Genomic DNA, 23,925 nt, shown 5'->3' with positions numbered 1-23,925 from the left:
GACCAAAGAGGTCAGTGAGGGTCAATATAAAACAAATTAAGGTTTTAAACTAATAAGGTTCAATCCTAAAGTTAAAGAATGAGCCTGCCCTACACAAATGCAAAAAAAAGGGTAGTTCTTTCTTGCCGGTACAGAAATGATAAAATCCTCTATTTTCAGGTAAGCACCGCGAGAAAAAGGGCTTGAGGAAATCACAGGTGCAGGCTCCAGATGAAAGAGTATGTCGACGTTTCGACCCGAAGATAAACAGGGTGACTGGTTTCCTCAGGGGCGGGTCTTCATCAGGACGGGTAAAGGGTAAGGACTCAATATGCACAAGGTAAAGTAACCCCAACAACACGTGGGTACCTGTAACAACAAACAAGCGGGCTAGACGTTATTCATGAGACCTATATCCAGTGTCAATTATCCACCAGAGGAAAAACCATTGGAGGAACTCACCCTTTAATCGGTGTGCCACAGAATGCGCAATTAGTCAGCGCCCACCAGCCTTGGAAAAACTCAGGCGGTTCCAATGCAATAGTCCATGCTAAAGGAGCAGAAGGAAAATAACCCTCAGTCATCTTTATTCAACAGCCATGGGAGACATTTTTCTGGACAGCCTTAATGTTCATGATGTGGCATAATGTATTAATTAGTCCAACATAAAAGTGATGTTGTACTCATACACCAGATTACCCGAAAGTATAATCAGAACCAGCATGCTGTGTATTATTTAACAGCACTGCGCCTACCAAGTCCGCATAGTTTGGTCAATACATCAAAAATTTACTTTAAAAATAACCACAATTGGGGGGGCGTGGTCTGGCCACTGCTGAAGATGGCCGCCTAATCTGTGAGCTCCGTCACGAGAGGGGCTTCAAAAGGAGTTGGCACCCATTAAATGCGAGCCTTTTGACATCATGTCAGCATTAAGAAGGTCATGAAGTCAACGAGGAACAGGTGTGCTGTTTTTTTTTCAGCGTGGGTGACTCTGTTCCTGAGGAATGGAAACTACGACACCGGAGCTCCGTGTTGAGAGGATGTCCTGACGTCACTGGCAGGCTTCCTTTTCATTTAATGAAACGTATTTCTATCCACAGCACAGCTTAAATAACTGTGCTCACTGAGGTGAGAATTACAGGACACTGCATAAATCTCTTCCGAGGATATGTGGCTGTTTTCCTTTCAGCGCCACTTTTTCAGCCTCTGACAGGAACCAGCTGTCCCTGCTCGAGATTCTGAAGTAAGATAAGCTGACTGGATTCATGAATCTTGAAATACAGAAGCTGAGAGAGAAAAGCACGGAGCCTTTCATTATGAGTCATGACTTCAGCTGACTTCAGTCAAGGTCTGTAAAGTTCATTTGGAGTTCATATGCTTGCTCTTTTAAATAATTACTTCAAGAAGCGTGGGAGGGGCTTCAGCTTTGAGGGGCTTCAGCTGTAATCACTGGTGTGAAGTCTGCCTTCCTCTGAGGAATTAAACGTGGCTGTTTTGTGGTGCTGAATTATCTAATTATAATAAACAAAGGCTTTACTCTTTTGTGAGTGAAATCTGAGTATTCTGCGCACAGTCTGCAACATGGTATACCAAGGCTTACATTTTTCACTGTGAAGTGCCTGGTATGTCGACAGAGGTTTCTTTGGTGAAGGAGACGGTGGTGAAAAATCCTAGCTGAAATATAATTGACATTGGAGCAGTTCCTGTGCTATTTTTGGAAAATATCCTCTTAAGCCTTAACTAAATTACAATAAGGTTTTATGAAGTTTATGTGTTACTGGGATGGCTGCCCTATGAAATTAAGCTGTTGTGGTGTTCAGCACACAGTTTAACTGATCAAATGCCCAGACTGCCTTTTATGTTTCTGGCGCAATTTGGATTTACTCTTCTCAGCCGCCATTTTGAATGCCTGAGTGCCTCACACACTTCTCACGCTGCAATGTGCTCTTATGATGCAAACTGTGTTTTCTACGTTCCTGAAGAATGTTAAAGAGGAGGGATGTCGTCTATACTGGCTCTTATTCTCCACCGCTGCTCCTTCACTTCTCGCATATCATTAGCAGCCAGGTTGTCTTTGGAATATAACACCTGTCTCCATGCTCCTGCATACTGCTTTCTTCAATATGCCTCCTCAGCTTTCTGACTTTATGGCCTCTAATGCTTAAACTGGCTCTGTTTTTCTAGCACTGGATTTGGTTACTCAGGGTTGCATGCTCTTTTATATATCCTGTATTTCCTCAGAAGTGGGATTTTATGAGCTTGTTCCTGCGTATATAGGAGAATTAACTACGTATTTGCGCTCCTCATCAAGAGCGTTTTTCAGGTTTCTCCTCCTTGCCTACTGCTGTACTTTTCAATTGTGTTCTATCACTTCATTTTTTCACGCTTTCCTTGACCCTTTATGGGGAAGCTCCGCAACTTAAAACTGTCTAAGGTCAATAAACTACCTGCTGGCTCGGATTCTGACTCCACATTTCAGGACATGGAGGAGGACAAAATGTCCAAGTCTGACACTTCGCATGGTGCTATTCCCAAATCCCAAAATGGTGGCAAAATATCTTCCACCTTAGCTTCCACCAAACGTCTCAAAAAAGACCCGCCTTCTCCAGGTAATGCCTCCACCTCTTCATCCATGGACCTTATTTTGGAAGAATTGCGAGCCCTCAAACCCTTCATGGAAGCCACCACTAAAAATATGCAAGCCATGCAAGAAAAATGGTCATCCATGGACTCTCGTGTCCTCATCCTAGAGCAATCTACGGAGTCTCTTCAATCCTCCTGTTCACGTCTCCCTGTTATGGAAGCGGAAATACTTCTTCTTAAAAGACAGACAGAGGACTTGGAAAACAGAAATCGTAGGAACAAACTTCGTTTGTATGGTCTTCCTGAACTTACAGAAGGGTCCAACCCTACAGTGTTCTTTCAGTCTTTTCTCTCAAAGATTCTAGACGCTCCTGCTTTAGCATCCATCAACATTCAGACAGCCCACCGTCTTGGTCCTAAAGTTTCTGCTAAACCCAGAGGAGTCATCATGTTGTTCCTTCAATACACTGACCTTTTGCAAGTTCTTTCAGCCGCTAAGCTAAAGAAACAAATCTTCTGGGAAGGTCATCGGCTGTATTTATCTCAGGATGTCTCCAAGGCCACTGCTGATAGGCGGAAAAGGTTCTTGGACTTGCGTCCGCAACTTAGAGCCCTCAATGCTCGTTATGGCCTTCTTCAGCCGTGCCTTTTCAAGGTTACCTACAAAGACAAAACTACCACTTATGAGGATCCTGCTGTCCTGCAAGCGTTCATCCGTCAACATAGTCCTGAAGTTATGGATGTCTCCAGACCGGTTTGGCTCTCTTTGCAGATGCGGAATATTCTGAAGATCCTTCAATGTTGTTGAATTTGTTCTCTAGTTATACTCTTCTCTTAGTGTTGTCTTTTTTCCCTTGCTTCTTTGCCATTTTTTAACTTATTCCTTTTCTTCTCTTTTGTACGTCACATGCTTTTACCCCATTTCTCTTATTTACAGATGGCTTCCTCTTTTTCCCATCCCTGACATTTCCCAATGTCTCTGTGTACTGCCTACTGGACTTGTGTAATAGAGCTATGGTGCCCGCTCCTGATGTTTCTCGCCGTCGTCTTCCTCTTGGCGCCACCACCCCGTCCTCGTTTGCGTTTTTTCCGTTTTGTAAGTATGTCTCTCAGTCGTCCATTTTGGACTTGTACTGTCTTCTTGCTCTTTTTGTTTCTCTCTTTTTCTTCACTCTTCTCTGTCATCTTTCTTTCCTTTCCTTCTATTTCTGCATCAATGTTCCTTCTCATTTCACTATCTATTTCTCCTGCCTTCTTTATACTTTTCCTATTCTACTCCTTCTACACTTCTCCTTTTTTCCATTCTATCAACCACTCCATTATTCTTGCATGTAACAAGCATGTTATCGCTAGTTGCTTTTATATATTGCTTCATTCAGAGTTACAACATGGAATGTTAAGGGATTAAATAATCCCATTAAAAGACAGAGGGTTTTATCTCACCTGGCAAGACTTAAATCTGATGTTGCCCTCCTCCAGGAATCTCATCTTTCGGAGGCTGAAGCTTTAAAACTTAAAAGATGTTGGGTGGGTCATGTTTTCTGTTCCCCCACTGTTGATAAGAAAAATGGTGTTGTGATTTTGCTACACAAGAAATTACATATTGCTTCAGTTTCTGATGAATGTGATGTTAATGGCCGTTGGGTCATTGTTAACTTGCTTATTGATAATGTCCCCCTTGTTCTTTTTAATGTGTATGCCCCTACTGGAACTGATAAATCCTTTTGGCCCTCTATTTCTGACAAATTAGCTTCTATATCTGCAGATTACATTTTGTTTGGGGGGACTGTAATCAAATTATGGACCCCTTCCTCGACCGTCATTTCAAGTTCAGATTTATTCCCTCCAAGATGCATTCCCAATTTGTCAAAACTTCTCAGCATAATGCTTTGGTAGATATCTGGAGATTATGCAACCCTGACCTCCGAGAGTATAGTTTCTTCTCACCCCCACACCAATCCCAATCTCGTATCGATCATATTTTCCTTAGTAAACCCCTAGCCCAGCATGCCATCCATTCTGAAATAGGCTCCATTCTTCTCTCTGACCATGCCCCGGTCCTTGTGGACTTTGACCTCCTCCCATTCTCGCCTCACTCAGGCAGATGGAGATTCAACAATGCTTTACTCCAGAATCCCACTTTTTGCTCTGAGTTCTCTACTTTTGCCAATGAATTTTTCATTTTTAATCACACTCCTGAATCTTCTTTTGTCATGGTTTGGGACTCATTCAAAGCAGCTTCTAGGGGTTTCATTATCAATTTTGTGGCTAGACGGAAAAAACTCAGAGAAGCTAAGTCAGCTCAAATCCTAAACGAAATTAAACAACTAGAACTCGTTTACCACTACACTAACTCGGAGTCCTCTCTTAAAAAACTTCTCGAGGCAAAAATCTCCTTCAATAGATTTACAACGGAAGCTGCCTCTAATCTTCTATTAAAATGCAATTCCCGGTACTATGGTGGCAAAAATAAGATGGGGAAGCTTCTAGCTAATTATTTAAAAATAAGGAAGGAACGTACAAAAATTGAATCTATAAAAACTTCCTCGGGTGAATCTTGTTTCAAAGACAAGGATATTCTCTCTGAATTCGTCAAGTTTTATGATAATCTTTATACTCCTGAACTGGTTCCCACACCTGTAGATCTTCTTTCCTATTTCCATCACCTTCCTTCTCCTTCTATATCTCATGTTAATTTCGACTCTTTGGACCTTGACTTATCTCTTTCTGAGATATCTCTTGCTGTATCTAAACTACGACATGGGAAAGCCCCTGGCCCTGACGGCTTCACCATCGAATTCTATAGTCATTTTGCCTCCCTCCTTCTCCCTAAACTCCTACTCCTATTTCAATCCTTCCTTGATTCAGGGACTTCGACCGGATCCTTTCAACAAGCTTTAATTTGTTTAATTCCCAAAGAAGATAAAGATCACTCTCTTTGCAAGAACTATCGCCCGATTTCTCTGGTCAACACCGACTATAAAATACTAGCAAAAATTCTAGCTCTACGTTTGGATCCCCTCTTGCCAGATTTAATAGGCCCCGAACAATCCGGTTTTGTAAAGGGACGTCTTTCTTCAGACAATTCGCGAGTCTTTCTTAATATTATTAGCAGGGCCTACAAGTTAGATCTTCCTCTCGCAGCTATCTCCTTGGACGCGGAGAAAGCTTTTGATGGGATTGGGTGGGATTTCATGTTTCAGGCTCTTCAATGGTTTGGCATTCCTTCTAAATTTATTTCTATTATCTCCTTACTCTATTCTAATCCTCAAGCTTCCATTTTCGTCAATGGGATGACCTCTGACTATTTTTCTTTACATAGAGGTGTGCGTCAAGGATGCCCACTTTCCCCTTTACTATTTGTTTTAGCTCTAGAACCCTTTCTTACCAAGATTCGTCAAGACGACAGGATTTCTGGGTTTCCCTTCGGTTCCACTCAAGTTAAACTTTCGGTTTATGCGGATGATATCCTCTTTTATTGCTCTGACCCCCTATCCTCTTTACCTCCTTTCTTACAACAAGTATCCTCTTTTTCTGAGGTTTCTGGCTATCGACTAAACGTCGATAAATGTGAAGTACTTCCTTTGAATCCTCTATGTCAACGACATCATTTCGCTCACTCGGGTTTTTCCTGGCAACCATCTAAAATCAAATATCTGGGTGTTTTATTCGCGCCACATCTATCCGACACTCTTAAATTGAATTTTACTTATATTTCTCAGAAACTGGACTCGGCCATTACTCGTTGGCACCCGCTCTTTCTATCATGGTGGGGTCGCCTTAACTCCATAAAGATGATGCTTTCTCCTCTTCTTCTTTATACCCTATCTATGCTTCCAATTCATATTCCGGTTTCTTATTTCAAAAAAATGGACTCTCTGCTTTTACAATTTTTGTGGCAGGGCAAGCGCTCTAGGATAGCCATTGCTTCTTTGCGGAAAGATAAAGCTCAGTCCGGTATTCGTTTTCCCGACTTTAGAGAATATCACCGAGCTTTTGTTCTGAAACAAACCATCCGTTGGCTTTCGAATGATATTCCCTTTTATCCTCCCATATGGTTACCCTTGGAATCTTCCTTCATTTTTCCTTTCAACTTCCGAGAACTTTTATCCTTCAAGTCCTTTCCTGCTTGCCTTCAATCTCCTATTATATCTCATTGTCGTGCTCTTCTTCTTCCCTTTCAATCTTCTTCATATCCCTCCCACGCCTCTCTTCATGAACAACCTATCTGGTTTAATCCTCATCTTAAAATTCGTAATCGTACTATTTATTGGAAGGTCTGGCATTCTCGAGGATTGTGTTGGATCTCTCAATTACTGTCTCATAATATCCCCTTATCCTTCTCTAATCTTAAGTTTTCTTTCTCATTACCCTCCAGTACCCGTTCACAATACGATTCACTTCTCCCTGTTCTTACCTCTTATCTTCAGTCATTGCCACTTTCCAACAATATTCCTTTAGAGCTCAAAACCACTTCCTCCTTAATTGATTCTACCCCCTCTGCTTCTTCCCTTTATAATTCTTTTCGCTACACGGCTACTCGAGAGAAATCTAAAATTGAGCTTGCTTGGGAATCCGATCTATCTCAACAATGGTCGGTTCTTCTCTGGGAGAAAATCTGGTCCAAACTTCATGGTACCTCTAGAGCTGCTAATAATACCCAAACTTTATACTTTATTTATAATAGAATTTTATTCACTCCTCTCTCCCTTTCCCGTTTTTCACCAGAGACACCCTCTACCTGTTGGTCTTGCCCTTATCCCTCAGCAGATTTAAAACACATGCTCTTTGATTGTCCGCATATTTCCAGGTTCTGGCACTCTGTGTGGGCCCAAATCCAAAAGATTTTTCATTTTCAGGTTCCCTTCTCCCCTGCCCTTATTTTTCTTGGCTCTGTCTCACCTGACCTTCCTCAGTCCTCCAATCACTACCAACTCCTTGACCTCTTAATAGCGGTCGCCCTGCATTCTATCACATCTAACTGGAAACAAGCTGCAAACGTGTCCTATCGTTCTTGGTGGAACGCTGTGTGTTTTCATCACAGATTAGATACTAATTTCGTTTCCCCCATTTCACTGGCAATTAAGCGAGATCTTATATGGCTTCCTTTGGTAAATTACCTATGCCCCGACAAGCTCCTTCATGGACCCTGAGGCTGTTGAGGTCCGTAAACCACCATGAATTTCCCTTTCCTTTTGTTATCTGTAATCCCAATATTATCATAAAGTGTATTTGATGTTCACACCCTTTTTTGCTATTGATATTTTCATGCTCATTTACCTGCCTTATTTGAGATTTTATTGTAATTAGCTAATGTATTTTCCCTCCATTGTAATTATTGACATACCCTTCTTACTGTTTCTTCTTTTCTACCCTCCTCCTTTTCTTATTTAATCTTCAATAAAAATCAAACTTAAAAAAAAAAATAACCACATTTGGCATATGAACAAAAAATGCACCACTCGTGCGTATGTGACTCACCACGTTAAATTCAAGGTCTCTGTCCCCAGAATTTTGAAAAGTATAACTATGGAGAAAGGTAGAAGTAAAAATCCCATCAGTACCGACACGCACGGATAAACCTAGAGTATAAAACAAGGACGCGTGGAAAGTCCTGATTCACCTACCCGTAGTTAACAGCGAGGCAGCATATAGCTAGCTCCGTCTCAGTATGCTGTTTCCGACACCAACTCCGCGTGAAGGAATGCGGAAATGGCGAGCGCACCGCTGTTAAAAAACCCCAGCAACACTCCCGTTTCCGGAAGTCTCTGCAGTACGTCATTCCAGTGCGTCCCTACCTAGCAACCACAAGGGCGTCATTGGAAACGTGGTCGAGTCTCTATCAATCACAGACTGTTTAATTCTACCTTTCTCCATAGTTATACTTTTCAAAATTCTGGGGACAGAGACCTTGAATTTAACGTGGTGAGTCACATACGCACGAGTGGTGCATTTTTCGTTCATATGCCAAATGTGTTTATTTTTAAAGTAAATTTTTGATGTATTGACAAAACTATGCGGACTTGGTAGGCGCAGTGCTGTTAAATAATACACAGCATGCTGGTTCTGATTATACTTTCGTGTAATCTGGTGTATGAGTACAACATCACTTTTATGTTGGACTAATTAATACATTATGCCACATCATGAACATTAAGGCTGTCCAGAAAAATGGCTCCCATGGCTGTTGAATAAAGATGACTGAGGGTTATTTTCCTTCTGCTCCTTTAGCATGGACTATTGCATTGGAACCGCCTGAGGTTTTCCAAGGCTGGTGGGCGCTGACTAATTGCGCATTCTGTGGCACACCGATTAAAGGGTGAGTGCCTCCAATGGTTTTTCCTCTGGTGGATAATTGACACTGGATATAGGTCTCATGAATAACGTCTAGCCCGCTAGTTTGTTGTTACAGGTACCCACGTGTTGTTGGGGTTACTTTACCTTGTGCATATTGAGTCCTTACCCTTTACCCGTCCTGATGAAGACCCGCCCCTGAGGAAACCAGTCACCCTGTTTATCTTCGGGTCGAAACGTCGACATACTCTTTCCCCTGGAGCCTGCACCTGTGATTTCCCCAAGCCCTTTTTCTCGCGGTGCTTACCTGAAAATAGAGGATTTTATAATTTCTGTACCGGCAAGAAAGAACTACCCTTTTTTTTGCATTTGTGTAGGGCAGGCTCATTCTTTAACTTTAAGGATTGAACCTTATTAGTTTAAAACCTTAATTTGTTTTATATTGACCCTCACTGACCTCTTTGGTCGCTTTTCACGCACGAGCACTTACTATCTCTTCTCTCTATGCACGTCATTTTGACAAAAACCCGCTCTTATATGTAAATAATTTTGTTTTTCTATTTGTTGAAAAAACTGATGATTTTAAGTATGCATTAAATCATACAGTCCCCCAGATTGGGTTAGACAGATTTTCCTGTTTCAAGTGTGTTCTGTATGACAACAAACATTTTTTGGGCTAGTATATGATTTATTTTGATTAATGTCTATCATCATGGATTCAATCTGATGACGAGCAAAAATGAAAGGAATGATTGATTGATTTATAATTACATTATATATCAGGAATTAACGTCTAGGACGATTTTTCTTTATAATACTTGATACCCAGGTCCTTTGACTTTTGTCGGGTTACCCCATGTTTATAACACCCACCACACAACGTGTCCTCCCATGGGCATCATTGTAGCGGACTTCACTTGGGGTCCTGGAATTCCTCAGTGGGCTCAGCAACCAAGGACGGTTGGGATATGCAGAATCACCTACGTGTGAGATACACAGATCAACTTTGTAATATAACTGTAGCAGAGGGCAGCATGTCACACACAGAGCACGCTACTTGACCCTGCGTACTCACCGACAATCCATGCATGCTCCCGAAGCAGATTAGCCATCAGCCTTGGCACAATGCTGTTACACATGATGTACGAGTCATGGGCCGAGCCAGGGAATTTTGCAAAGACATGTGAGATGATCATATCGGCCTGGCACACTACTTGCACATTGATGGAATAGAAATGTTTCTTGTTCCTGTAGATGTGCTCATGTGCCTGTGGTGGAACAATCCAACATGTGTACAGTCAATGGCACCAACAACATTGGGGATGTGCCCAAGGGCATTAAAATCACATTTCACACCCGCTAATTCATGTCTCCTGGGGAAATAGATATCTCTGTCCTTGTAGATCATCATAGCGGAAAGGACATCACGTAGCACCATGCTAAACATAAATTGTGACATTCCACCTGCACTTTACGCAGTGGACTGGAAAGATCCAGTAGCAAAAAATGCAGGGCCACCATCACTTTAGACATTGGTGTGAAAGCCATCGGATATGATCTGCGAGGCCGCAGGTGGGGCTCCAACATAGCACATCGGTCTTATAGGGTGGGTCAATCCAGATGGAATTTCTGTATCACCTCCTCATCCTCCATGTCTGCCAGCACTGTGAATGGACGATGCACATTTGGTCACCCCCTAGGTGAGGTGAAAGGGGATGCATGTCAATGCAATAGACCAAGAGATGTGTCTGACATCTTATGTTTTGACTGACACAACGCCAACAATGACTGTCATCACAGTTAGGCTTACAGCCCAACTTACATGTAGGGACACCTTCAGCTACACCAGTGGTACACCTCCCACTTTTCACACAGCTAGCACCTTCAAAACAATATCTGAGCATGTGAATGCACAAAGGGATATGGCCACATCTTGCCTGAGCAGCCCTGAGAGTAGTAGTTCATACAGCATATGTGTGAAACTGCAACACTACTGTCTCCTACCTAGCTGCTGTACCTGCCACATCTTCTTGCATAAGTCGAACAGGGCACACATCAACAACACAATGAGCACAGTCTGTGTGTAAAGTACAAGTATGTGCATGAGCAAAGAAAAGCAAACATGGAAATATGCACATTGTGTAGTCAGACATTCATCGCTGTGAGTTGCTTAGCCTTATTACAAATGGACATGTATACCCATTGGAGAGTACATCGCAACACTGTTCTGTGTACATGGCCCACAAGTCACATGTGAGGGAGTAAATGCCAATGTTTTCAATCATATACATCAACATGGCATGTGTAGTCAGCAGTGGGATAAATATTACATTGGCATTGTATGCACAATCTTGTGCCATAAATCATGTGTCTATTGTGCATTGTTGAGAACTGGCCATTGGCCATTCACACAACATGATGTAACCATAGGTTCTGTAAAATGCTCTGCCACCCAAATCACGGTCACTGGCACCAATGTATGGCTGCCAATGGTAAAGTCTATAATACAAGTGACTGCCTGTCATTTGACCCTACCTGCACTGCGATTGCAAAACCCTATCGTTTTGCTCTCTTTTAACCAAAATTTGATATTCTCAATCCACTTTTACTAGATTGATCAACAATATTTTCAAAGGTCAATTGTAACCATTAATCATTTGTTACATTTACTTTACCATAATCCACATATGTTTCTTACATGAAACTTATAATATCAAACATAAACATATCGTAACTTTGAAGTTCAATACAATAAAAATACATTAACATCAACGCTGTGTTGAGTCCCAATGCATTTCGGGATATGATCCCTTCTTCAGGGGAACTGAAAAATGAAAACATTGTACATCACTTTTCTGTCTAATATACAAAGTGGGTAAACATTCGCTGAAAGTTCATTTAGATTTCCACAACAATTATAATCTGCTCAAATACAATAGAAAATGCACAACTTATACTCAATTTCTCTAGAACCAGCACAAAAATAATCACTAAAAGATTACTTATTGTTATGAAAGAACCACCACCTTGAATCCAAAACAAGCTCATCACTGTAGTGTGAATATTGTTGAAATTCCCTTACCAACACGTTAAAAATGATGTCACCTATCCAGGTCACAATAATCGCTCGGTGGACTCACTCCCTGAGTAAACCCTGAAGCTTCTGGTTATTGCTCAGAACCTGTTTGCAAAAAGTCTAATCATACCTCTATGCAAACAAAGATTTACTGTGAGTCAACAACCTTCACAGAACGGTAACTGCCACTTTGTGAATGATCGCCTAAAATTCACGAAATATTCAATGTCAGTGAATGTTCTCAAATACGGAAATCGTTCTGTCATTAAAAATGCAATATGAAACCGAAGTACCTCAATGGAAGACTAGTCATCTGCTGCTTCAAACTTTGACCTTCTAGATTTACTGTTCGACATGTATATGCTGGTTAGAACCTGCAGTGTTTCTTGAAATGAAAAGATGTAATAACAACCGTCACCGACACTTTCTGATTTGTATAGGCTATAATTCAATCACCACATTATTCCCCCAACCATACCTCAAAATTAGCACAGTATCCTTAAATCGTGTGTAGCTTCACACTGGTACAAGCAAACAAACAACATATGTGCTCAGTATGTTACCCTCAACCACCAGCTATATGTACTCTTTGTACCCCCATCAGTCCGCCTTCTGGCAGTTCAAAATATCACCATCCGTACCTTCACAGTGCCTTTTTAATGCCGCATCTCCGTTGTGTGTGTATTCAACGCCGTAGACACCATGCCGTTCTTAATATCACTGTTTCACAGACTCCCGGTGTGCGTCGAAGGACGCGCCCTGTTACTAAGACCAATGAAGGACTAAGCTCCCTCAACTGCAATATTAAACAACGTTCCACCATCGTGGAGTGATCTCTCTGATAGTAACTGCGAGTTAGTTATATCTCCAAAATCTAATAAGTACTCAAACTCATGCCGCTACCTGATCTTGCTGTAATTCTAATGATTTTCATGTAAATAAACCATAACGCACCCGACTTTGAGAAAAAACTCCGATTTGACTGATATACGCTAGTCCTTCTATTGTGTCAATACCTACACCATCTAGAGCGCCGACGTATACCCGCAAATACTGTGTGTATTTATGTAGTGAAAAAGATTTGTGAAACTTAAATAATGGAATTGTTAGTGTTTGTCTCAGACATGCAAAATAAAAAAATTATGAAAATAAAACCAATGTGCACTTTTTGGTCAGACCTAAAGTCATAAAATACAGTACAATCAATCTAAAATGAGAAAGTGTATGCTACAAAATCATAACTGCTTACATGCTTACATTCAGGCACACTATATAACAAGCACCATATTCAAAGCAAAAAGGCCTGTAACTCTAGCTTGTAACCATGAATGTGCTCAATCTACATGTAGATCTACACTTCCTGCATGAGTACATAACTAGTCTTGCTTGCCTTGATCTTGAAATTTAAGCATGACGGATATATGGATTAATGTTAACTGATACATTTCCCTAATATTCCCTACATCCCTAATACAAAGTCACGAGTTATTGTTTATACACTTTATGATTATTTAATCTATTAGGGACCCTGTTTGTTTGTTATTAGATGTTATAAAAAGCTGTAGCGATATCGATGTCGAGGGGGCTCCAACCATACCATCCTCGTAGTCTCCGCTGTTTACCTGTCCGACATAAGATGAGGATAAACATCCGGAAAACTACTGCTACCAGCATGCCTAGGGACAAGACACATGGAGGCTCAGGGCGTAACTTACTAAAGCACCTCCTTAACGATGGGAAGGTGCTTGTCAATCAACCTGTTTCTGTGGGAATGGCGGATGGTGTTCCCCGCCGGATTTCAGCTTGAAGATTGCAGCCGTTGCTGTCCTGGACACTTATTGAATACCGTTTTTGGAATCGAGTCAGGTATTTCAGCGGAAGGAGTGCGGGCTCGCCTCCTCCGCATCCGCCTCGTATCTGTGCATAGTTTTAGAAAGGAAAAGCCACGGTGCAGTTTAAACGCGCTATTCCGCGTTTACATCGCATTCGGCGGCTGAGAAGGGTTATTGCCTCTGAACGCGTCTGATGACTAAGACGCGCTCTGCGTAATTTCCTTTCAGCAGTATCCAGGGGGAGGTGCCTTGTTTAATTTCATTCTGTTGGTGACCTCTTGCCGCAGTTCCTGTTTATACCGGTCACTCTTTCTTGAACGCTGCTGCTCCAGTTATTCCTGTTATTCATTCTTTGTGCTCGATCACCAGAAGAACAGTCCATTAGAACTAGCGTTGTGCCCTTTTAACAACGCTATCACACTTGGAAAAGAACTCTTCCTGGGTGTATTTAATCTTATGGTGACTTTGAGATTCTTCACGTTTTCCAGCAGCAAGTACAGACTGCGCATTTTTGTATACACCGAACCAGCTAAAGAGCCATTTGAGTTGGACTACTATACCCTTATTTTTTACTTTTTGTTTTGGGACACAAGGGACAGGATCTACCTTGTCTAGATGTAAGACTTTCTGTGTGGACGTCCTTCCAGGTACCTAGCAGTTCTTTTGACCAGAGCTTGAGGGAACCACAGAACCCACAGCTAGTTTCTTATTTTATCCACTTCCCTTTTCCCCGGGGCAGGAGTCCACACAGAGGGATTACAGACTCCTTTGTTGGGGGTCGTGTCTAGGAGGAATTGGGGGGCCTATCTTCAGACATCGTCTCCGCTGGTCACAAGGATAAGGTTAGTGGCATTTATATATTCTTGGGCTACTGGCAATCCCGACAGATTGACAAGCCTAATTATACACGCACCTGCCTAGACGATGGACATCAATGTCGTGTTGGCCTCTGCGGTGGAAAGCTTGGCAGCTTTGCAGCAAGAGGTACACACTTCAAGAACTGAGAACAAGGTACTACATAAGGAAGTACTGAGAGAAAGGGTCCCAGTGTATGGTCATTAATTAATAAACTTCAAATGAATATAGAGGAACAATCAATTAAGCTACACTGTCTTATTCATCACATAGCTTTTATATTCAATATCATATCTTAAAGGCACAATTTACAAAGGCTGTGTGGTGCCCCAAAGGAGGAGGGAGGTGAAAGTGAGGGTGGTGTAGAAGGGAAATAGTGACATTAAAAAACAACCAAATGGACAAGTCTGTGCATCTGTTAATTTAAATATATAAACTAACACAAAACCATAAGTTCATTGAATCACTTAATTACAAATCATACTTCACAGTATACATAAATGTTATAATGGTGGCGTGAAGCTGATGATACGAAAACAGTTGTCGACGTTTCGACCCTCTGACAGTTGCAGGAAATAGTGTAACCCTTGCTGCGGGGTCTTCTTCAGGACAGGGTAGGGGCTGACCACCTAATTCAATACATATCAAAAGTCAATTAATTTAGGCTCCTGAAACTAGGTACGCAGTCAATGTAGCACACTGAAGGTATTGGAACATACCAAGATCAATTGGCGCTCTTTATCAATTAGTCAAGCGAAGAGTGATGGACATCACAGATATGTTTCAGATCCTACAATTAAAAACGGGAAAATATAAATGCCTAATCACGTCCTAATCTATGTTATTACTGTGGCACAAAAACTGGAAAGGCACTTACATGCTGTGCCGAGTTCTCTGTTACTTGGAAGTGGCGTAGACGGTAGGGAAGACACGAATCGCAGGTGGAGGTCACAGGGACTGTCACAAAGAAAGACAATGGTGGGGAGACCTAGTTAACCCTCTACAACGGAATACTTCCGATTGAATGGCGTACAACAATGAATGAAGCTTACCCGTGGGTAGATTGCAAGAAGCTTCATCCACGTTGACTCCTCGTCGGGGCCAACCGGCATCACACACTAGTTAAGGAAAGGGACGGGTTACCTAGCATCGAGTACAAAAGAGTATGGCGTGTGAAGGAAGCCGTATCTTACACAGGCTAGGTTACTCACCAAAAACGGAATGAATCCGATGTCTAGGGGGCTCGCGTCTCACAATGGCGGAGAACGCTTCCGGCTAGAGCGGTAACTAAGGCAACTGCATCACATGGGTGTAGTTGCACTGAAAAAAGACTTGCTTACAGAGTCGGAAAAAACGGGTCAAGTATGCGATCCTTCTTAAAATAAATCAAAAGGTCAAAAAGAGGGTGGTTAAGGGAATCCTAACATTAGAAACCACTTACACGATCATGTGGGTAACATTTTTAACCAGATTGTGAAGGCGTCATTATACTGCGTGTCCCGCAGTACAAGAGGGAAGGTAATGAGAGATATCTGATGGACCTAACATCTGTATCTTTGATTACATCAGATAGTGGCTGCGTAAGGTGAGATGGACATTTGCTCAGTGCGAGACACGTAATATAATTAGACCTATTTGAAGTGTGTTTCCACGGTTGCACACTAGCAGTTATACTGGTCGTCAACAAATTGCATACCTTGCTTGAATTATAAATCACATATAAGATATCAACTCATTGTCCCACCATTGTGTGCTAAACATGGTATAGGTCACGACCACCTGAATCTTTGCATATATTCCAAATGTCATATCATTACAGTATGAGGGAGAAAGTAAAAAGAGAGATATTGTCAACAAACAACAATACATCGTATTTATCAGTGGTCATCACATACATGGCGTACCAATCACAGGACGGTAAAGGCCATACGTGTCAAAATTCATATATCTCAAAATTGCCTACAAAACCATAATCAGAAAGGAACATGGGGATAACTGCGAATAAGTTAGGGCAATGTTGACAATTGAGAAAATGAGCTGTCCAGTTCATTAAGGCCGTTTTGAATAGAGTAAAAAAACAGCATCCATTTTAATTCCCGTCTGTTGAGAATACTGGCAATACTGCCTCCACGAGGTCCTAGAGTTGCCTTCTCAAGCACCACCCATCGTAAACTGTCGGGGGAGTGGGCGGTCGATTTGAAATGGTCAACAAGAGGTGCCCCCTGTACTTCGCATCTGATCCGACTCATGTGTTGGAGGATCCTCATTTTAGCCTTCTGTTGTGTTTGCCCAATATAAATCAAATTGCATGGACATATTATTGCATAAATGATGTTGGAGGTGTTACAGTTGCTATGGGATTTGAGCTGAATTTTGCGTTGGTTATGCTCAAATTCTTTGGTTTGTATAGTGCTCCCGCAGGCCTTGCACTGCCCGCACCTGAAATGACCGATAATTGGTGGAAGGTTCCATAGAGAGGCGATAGTTGTGTCCTCCGGAGTGGGTAGGAAGGATCTTACTACATAGTCTTTAATACTCTTTGCCTTCCTGAAGGCGTGTAATGGTGTACTAGTCTGTTGGATGTCGTCTGCAATCAAATCCCAGTGTTGATTTATAATGCGCTTAATTTTGTTGCTCTTAGTTGAAAAAGTCGTCACACAGACAAGCCGCTCATGTTGTGGATCAGTTTTGTCTATAGGGGTGAGTAATTCTTCACGAGGGTAAAACCAAGTGCGTTTCCTAGCTCGTCTCACTAGACGTCGCAGGTATCCACGTTGTTGGAGACGATTGGCAAGATCTTCTGATTCATCAAAATAATGTAAGGGATATCAAAAAAGGGAGTGAAGAGGTGGTGCAACTCAGCACCGCGGTGGGCTAATCCTCCTCTTACGAAAGTATGAATAATCAACAGAGACCACCTGAAAATAAATCAGTAGATATTCCGATGTAGTTGGAGTATACTCAGTGTGTTAAAATACCCCTCACACACCAAAAGGGCCCTTGGTGTCATGCTTCATCATCGGGGTCTTCCCGCCCCCGCTGCGGGACGGGGCAGTGCTGCGACAAGCGACTACGCCGGAGCACCTTTTTATTGTGAGTGCTATGTGAGTGAAATGAGGTGAGTGTCAGTGGGGTCAGGAGTGATATGAGTGAGGATTAAAAAATACCTGGCCTAGTGTTAGAAAAAACTATTTAATAGGCACTGGCTGGTATTGTTAAAAAAGGGTGAGGCGGAGGGCAAGAGCGGGTTACTAGCCTTGCTCTCCTGTGTGGGTCAACATGTTTCGGGGCGACATGCCCCTTCGTCAGGACCGGGTATAGATCCCCCTGTCACTCACTAATGTGCTCCCACAGATTGAGAGTGTAATGTATTATCAATGTGTATAGATAAACTTTATAGATACACGTGTTAAAGCTAAATCAGAACTTCTGATGATATAAGCCTGAAAGGATAAGAACACAGGTTTTAGAAAGAGCGCGAATCCCAATGCGCTGGACTCATGAGTACCTGTAGGGAAAGAAAATGCAAAAGAGAGGAAAAAAAAAAACCACACTTGTCGGCTATTCCATGACACGCCGGACGGTCCTTGGGAGGGCCATGTTGCCAAATAAAGTGATCGTGGGAACGAATAATCAGACATACATTTAGACACACACAACACTGTAGAGCACCAGAAACTAGCAGCGAGATGTATATACAACAAGATACATACTTTTTAAATGAGGAGGCAATGCCTCATGAGCCAAGCTGGGCGAAGGGTACAAAGGGTCCAACTGTGTGAAGGAATGAAAAGAAGGGGGGGAGAAAAAGGAAGAGAAGGTATTGCTAGGACCTAGAGTGGCTATATACACTAAGTTGATCAAAATAGTGGATTCCAGGTCGGTTCCATCGGCTATGCCGTACTTACTCAACCCCAACACCTCAATGCTTCCTCCTTCGTCAGTGGCTTCCGTGGTAATGGTAAGCCAGAGCGGGGCGGGTCTTTTTATAGTCTGGCTATAACAGGATGATTGAGTACTGATTGATTAACTCGATTCCGATGTGAGCGTTCGATCGAGTAGTTATGCCGGGAATCCAGGGCGGCCATTGTTAAGTGTCCGCGAAAGGCTGGGAGGAGGCGCGTTTTTTGAGATCATTAATAGGGTATGGATGTCCTATTGTAGTGGTAAATCGTAATAGGCAGGTAGTTTCAAATGGCAGGTAAAATATACCGATGTCCGCGCTGGTGAGTGATAGGGCGTCTAAACAGACACAACCGCGCATGCGCGGAGAAGCTCTGTCTGCAGTTTTCGCTTGGCGCATGCGCGGAGGAAAGCGTGCCTTCGCGCTACTCGATAGTGAAGGTCTGAGCTGCATGGGAAGTTCCCTAGTATTTAAAAAAGGGGAGGCAAAACACGCAGCGTTATGTTCTTACAGTATAACTGCAGAGCATGGGAAATATCTGGTTTTTTATCATTGCAAATGTTATACACACTATAATAACAACGCATATTAACCAATCCTGACTCACATAGCTCAGCCTGTAGATTTTTTGGGGTGGCGGAGGGGGAAAAAAAGGAGAAAAGGATTGTTTAACTGTGATTAGACACTGTCTTCATGTTCAGATTATGCGAGCAGGGGCTCACATAGTACCTGGAATGGATTATACCCTGAGTTGGGACCAGGGAATGTCGTCGTTCAACCCTGTTAGGTGGGTGCCCAAGCGGTAAACCCAACGTTGTTCCTTAGCTAGAAGGTCCTTGTCACTTCTGTAGGCTTCTATGACTGTCCATTTTAGGTCATCCACACTGTGACCCATTGTGGCGTAATGGGTGGCCATTCTCGTGGTAGTCTTTTTGCAACGTACGTTGCTGCGATGTTCGCCCATCCGTATTTTGACAGGCCTTGTGGTCATGCCCACATATTCTTTTTTTATACGGGCAGGTGATCAGATAGACCAAGTTCCGGCTGTTGCAGTTAGTAAAGGAACGTTGTTCCCATGTAGACTGGTTGGAAAAAGTGATATTGCGACTTTTCTGCATGTACTGGCAGGATGTGCATGAGCCACATGGATGGTGCCCGCCAACAGTTGAAAGTTTGGGGGGTCCCTCGTTTGTGAGTTGTTTTGGTCTTGTGTGGACCAACAGATCCTTAAGGTTCTTACCTCTTCTGTGTGCAAACATAGGTTTTGGGAAATCTAGTTTCCCGCAATTTAGTATTCTCCAGTGTCTGTTCACAATCTTTGTGATTTGGTTAGAATTGGTGTTGTATGTTGTGACACAGATAGGGCGTTGGTCTTGTTCCTTTTTCCCTGTGGGTTCTAATAGGGCTTCCCTGTTGTTGTTCCGTGATCTCTTAAAACCCTTATTGACCACCTTACTAGGATAGTTTCTGTTACTGAGCTTGGTTTTCAAGTCAGCTGCTTGGGTCTTAAAGTCTTGAATAGCGCTGCAATTACGCCTAAGGCGGAGGAATTGTCCGTAGGGTAAATTGTCACGTAGATGTTGTGGGTGAAAACTGCTATATAGCAACAGACTGTTTTTAGCCGTAGGTTTGAAGTGGGTGCATGTTTCCAATTTACCATTGGAGGGGTAGATATTGAGATCAAGAAATACAAGGTTCTCCTTGGAGGCTGAGTGGGTGAACTTGAGGAACCGGTCTTGTTGGTTCAGCCAAGTCATAAACTGGACAACAGAGTCTTGGTCACCCCTCCAAATGACAAAGACGTCATCAATGTATCTTTTCCATGCGACCACATGGTTCTTGTAAGGATTCTGGTCGTTCAGGATTTTGGTGGTTTCGAGGTGGTGCACGTAGAGCCCTGCTAGGCTCGGCGCACAGGTGCTGCCCATACTCGTGCCGTGTTTTTGTAGATAGTATGTATTTTCATACATAAAATTTTTTTTCTTCAGGGTCATGGATATGCATTCAAGGACCACCTGTCTCGGGGTGTGGTAAACCCAAGCGGTAGAGAACAGAACTTCCTCAATTATTTCCAACGTCTCTTGATGGGGGAGACTCGTGTAGAGGCTCTCTACATCCAGACCTAAGAGGAGGTCTTGTTCAGGGTCAAAAGTTATTTCTTTGACCAACTGAAGGACAGCTTTGGTGTCCTTTAGATAGGTACTTGTCCTTTGCACTATTGGTCTTAGGAAGGCATCGGCAAATTTTGATAAAGGTTCAAGAATTGACTGTATCCCAGATACTATGGGGCGTCCAGGTGGATAGGGGGCGTCCTTATGAATCTTGGGAATGGTGTAAAAATAAGGAGTTTTGGGATTTTTTTGAATCAGAAAATCACTCTCTTGTTTTGTTAGCCAATCATGTGCCATTGCTTCTTCAATCATAATGAGGATACAAATCCTAACTTCTTCAGTCGGGTCTTCCCTTAGTATTTGATAATTGAGTCTGTCTTCAAGTAATTTCCTGCATTCTCTATCGTAATTGGTATATGTTTGTATCACCGTAGCCCCGCCTTTGTCGGCTGGCTTAATTACAATAGTTTCATTATTGGCGAGTTCGTGGAGGGCAGTTCTCTCAGATCTGGAAGTGTTGTTAAAGATGTCTCCAGCGTCCGTGGATAACTTTTCCAGATCTACCATGACCGCCTTTTCGAAAGCTAACAGTTCAACTCCCCTTTTTTAAATACTAGGGAACTTCCCATGCAGCTCAGACCTTCACTATCGAGTAGCGCGAAGGCACGCTTTCCTCTGCGCATGCGCCAAGCGAAAACTGCAGACAGAGCTTCTCCGCGCATGCGCGGTTGTGTCTGTTTAGACGCCCTATCACTCACCAGCGCGGACAACGGTATATTTTACCTGCCATTTGAAACTACCTGCCTATTACGATTTACCACTACAATAGGACATCCATACCCTATTAATGATCTCAAAAAACGCGCCTCCTCCCAGCCTTTCGCGGACACTTAACAATGGCCGCCCTGGTTACCCGGCATAACTACTCGATCGAACACTCACATCGGAATCGAGTTAATCAATCAGTACTCAATCATCCTGTTATAGCCAGACTATAAAAAGACTCGCCCCGCTCTGGCTTACCATTACCACGGAAGCCACTGACGAAGGAGGAAGTATTGAGGTGTTGGGGTTGAGTAAGTACGGCATAGCCGATGGAACCGACCTGGAATCCACTATTTTGATCAACTTAGTGTATATAGCCACTCTAGGTCCTAGCAATACCTTCTCTTCCTTTTTCTCCCCCCCTTCTTTTCATTCCTTCACACAGTTGGACCCTTTGTACCCTTCGCCCAGCTTGGCTCATGAGGCATTGCCTCCTCATTTAAAAAGTATGTATCTTGTTGTATATACATCTCGCTGCTACTTTCTGGTGCTCTACAGTGTTGTGTGTGTCTAAATGTATGTCTGATTATTCGTTCCCACGATCACTTTATTTGCCAACATGGCCCTCCCAAGGACCCTCCGGCGTGTCATGGAATAGCCGACAAGTGTGGTTTTTTTTTTCCTCTCTTTTGCATTTTCTTTCCCTACAGGTACTCATGAGTCCAGCGCATTGGGATTCGCGCTCTTTATAAAACCTGTGTTTTTATCCTTTCAGGCTTATATCATCAGAAGTTCTGATTTAGCTTTAACACGTGTATCTATAAAGTTTATCTATACACATTGATAATACATTACACTCTCAATCTGTGGGAGCACATTAGTGAGTGACAGGGGGATCTATACCCGGTCCTGACGAAGGGGCATGTCGCCCCGAAACATGTTGACCCACACAGGAGAGCAAGGCTAGTAACCCGCTCTTGCCCTCCGCCTCACCCTTTTTTAACAATACCAGCCAGTGCCTATTAAATAGTTTTTTCTAACACTAGGCCAGGTATTTTTTAATCCTCACTCATATCACTCCTGACCCCACTGACACTCACCTCATTTCACTCACATAGCACTCACAATAAAAAGGTGCTCCGGCGTAGTCGCTTGTCGCAGCACTGCCCCGTCCCGCAGAGGGGGCGGGAAGACCCCGATGATGAAGCATGACACCAAGGGCCCTTTTGGTGTGTGAGGGGTATTTTAACACACTGAGTATACTCCAACAACATCGGAATATCTACTGATTTATTTTCAGGTGGTCTCTGTTGATTATTCATACTTTCGTAAGAGGAGGATTAGCCCACCGCGATGCTGAGTTGCACCACCTCTTCACTCTCTTTTTTGATATCCCTTAGTCTATAGACAGCGTGCAGCTGTGGGAGTTTTTTTGCTCCAATTAGAGTTGACCGGAATTTCTGGACCTCAGTAGTAAATCCAATTTGGTTTTTTCTACTTTTCTTACCTTTTTCCTATCACCCCATACACATAGTCACAACGCTTTACACACACATCCAGTACATACACCTCTTACTAGCCACGATGGAGGAAGCTGGAGGCCTCGCATTTGACGATGAGGAGGTCGACAGGATCCTAGCAACCCTACGCCCATTCGAAGGGCTGAGCAACACAGAACCAGGCATCAATGAAGGCGACTGGGATGAGTTGGCTGCTCTTAGGAGAACACAAATAAAGACAGCCCTGCACGGGCTTCTCATGTCCGAGTATTTGAAATCAAAAACGGCCCCTCCTGGCCTAATAGTGAAAAACGAACCGTTTATCTTCACTCATGATTTGGAATTTAAGAGGGATTGGTCTCTAATAAGTTGGAGGTGTACTAGGGACTGGCTAGTCCTCATAGTAAAAACTGCGACAAAACTAACACAAGAACTTAAAATAGAGATAACCCAGTTAGAGGTGAAGATAAAAAGTTACCTATCCCCGACTGCTCTGAAAAAAAGACTGGAGGAACTAAATCATGAAATGACAGAATTTGAATGTACCCTGAAGAAGAACAAGTATAAAAAAAACACAAAAAAGATACAGAAAACTTTACGCATGAACGCATATATCCCTACATCAAAAAAGATCATGTGTCCAAAAATCAGAACAACGATCAAGACACTGACTTTTCTGATACAAGTTCCAACGGATCAAACTCCAGTAGGAATAGCAACCAGAGCACACGAGGAGGAACACAATTCTTTGGCAAGGGCTACCCACGGGGAGGGAGAGGTTGGGGCCCCTATCAAGGACCACCTCCCTTCATGCAAGGACCTCCAGGTTTCATGCAATACCCACCAGGGCCCGCCTTCATGGGGAATCAATTCCAACCATGGGACCAACAAATGCCCCCTTTCAACCACTATGGCCAACCGCCTTTTTTAGGCCAGCGCCAAGGAACAAGAAAGGGCCGAAATCGGAAAGGTACACAGGTCCACTGGAATCAACAGCCAGTGACACCCCTAGGTGTATCAACTC

At 42.9% G+C, this 23,925-nt stretch overlaps 1 long non-coding RNA gene across 1 annotated transcript in view; it reads left to right on the top strand.

Annotated features, from left to right (window-relative positions):
• Positions 1–808: 808 nt before the first annotated feature.
• Positions 809–23,925, top strand: part of LOC144785392 (uncharacterized) — a 68,939-nt gene continuing 45,822 nt past the window's right edge. Inside the window, exons 1-2 of the long non-coding RNA XR_013601851.1 lie at positions 809–1,330; positions 3,503–3,661. This is a non-coding gene — a long non-coding RNA (uncharacterized LOC144785392). The remainder of the gene's footprint in view (positions 1,331–3,502; positions 3,662–23,925) is intronic.

The sequence above is a fragment of the Lissotriton helveticus genome, chromosome 10, assembly GCF_964261635.1.
Source record: "Lissotriton helveticus chromosome 10, aLisHel1.1, whole genome shotgun sequence".
In the NCBI taxonomy this organism is placed as follows: Eukaryota; Metazoa; Chordata; class Amphibia; order Caudata; family Salamandridae; genus Lissotriton; species Lissotriton helveticus.
This window is presented reverse-complemented; position numbering and strand designations above follow the sequence as displayed.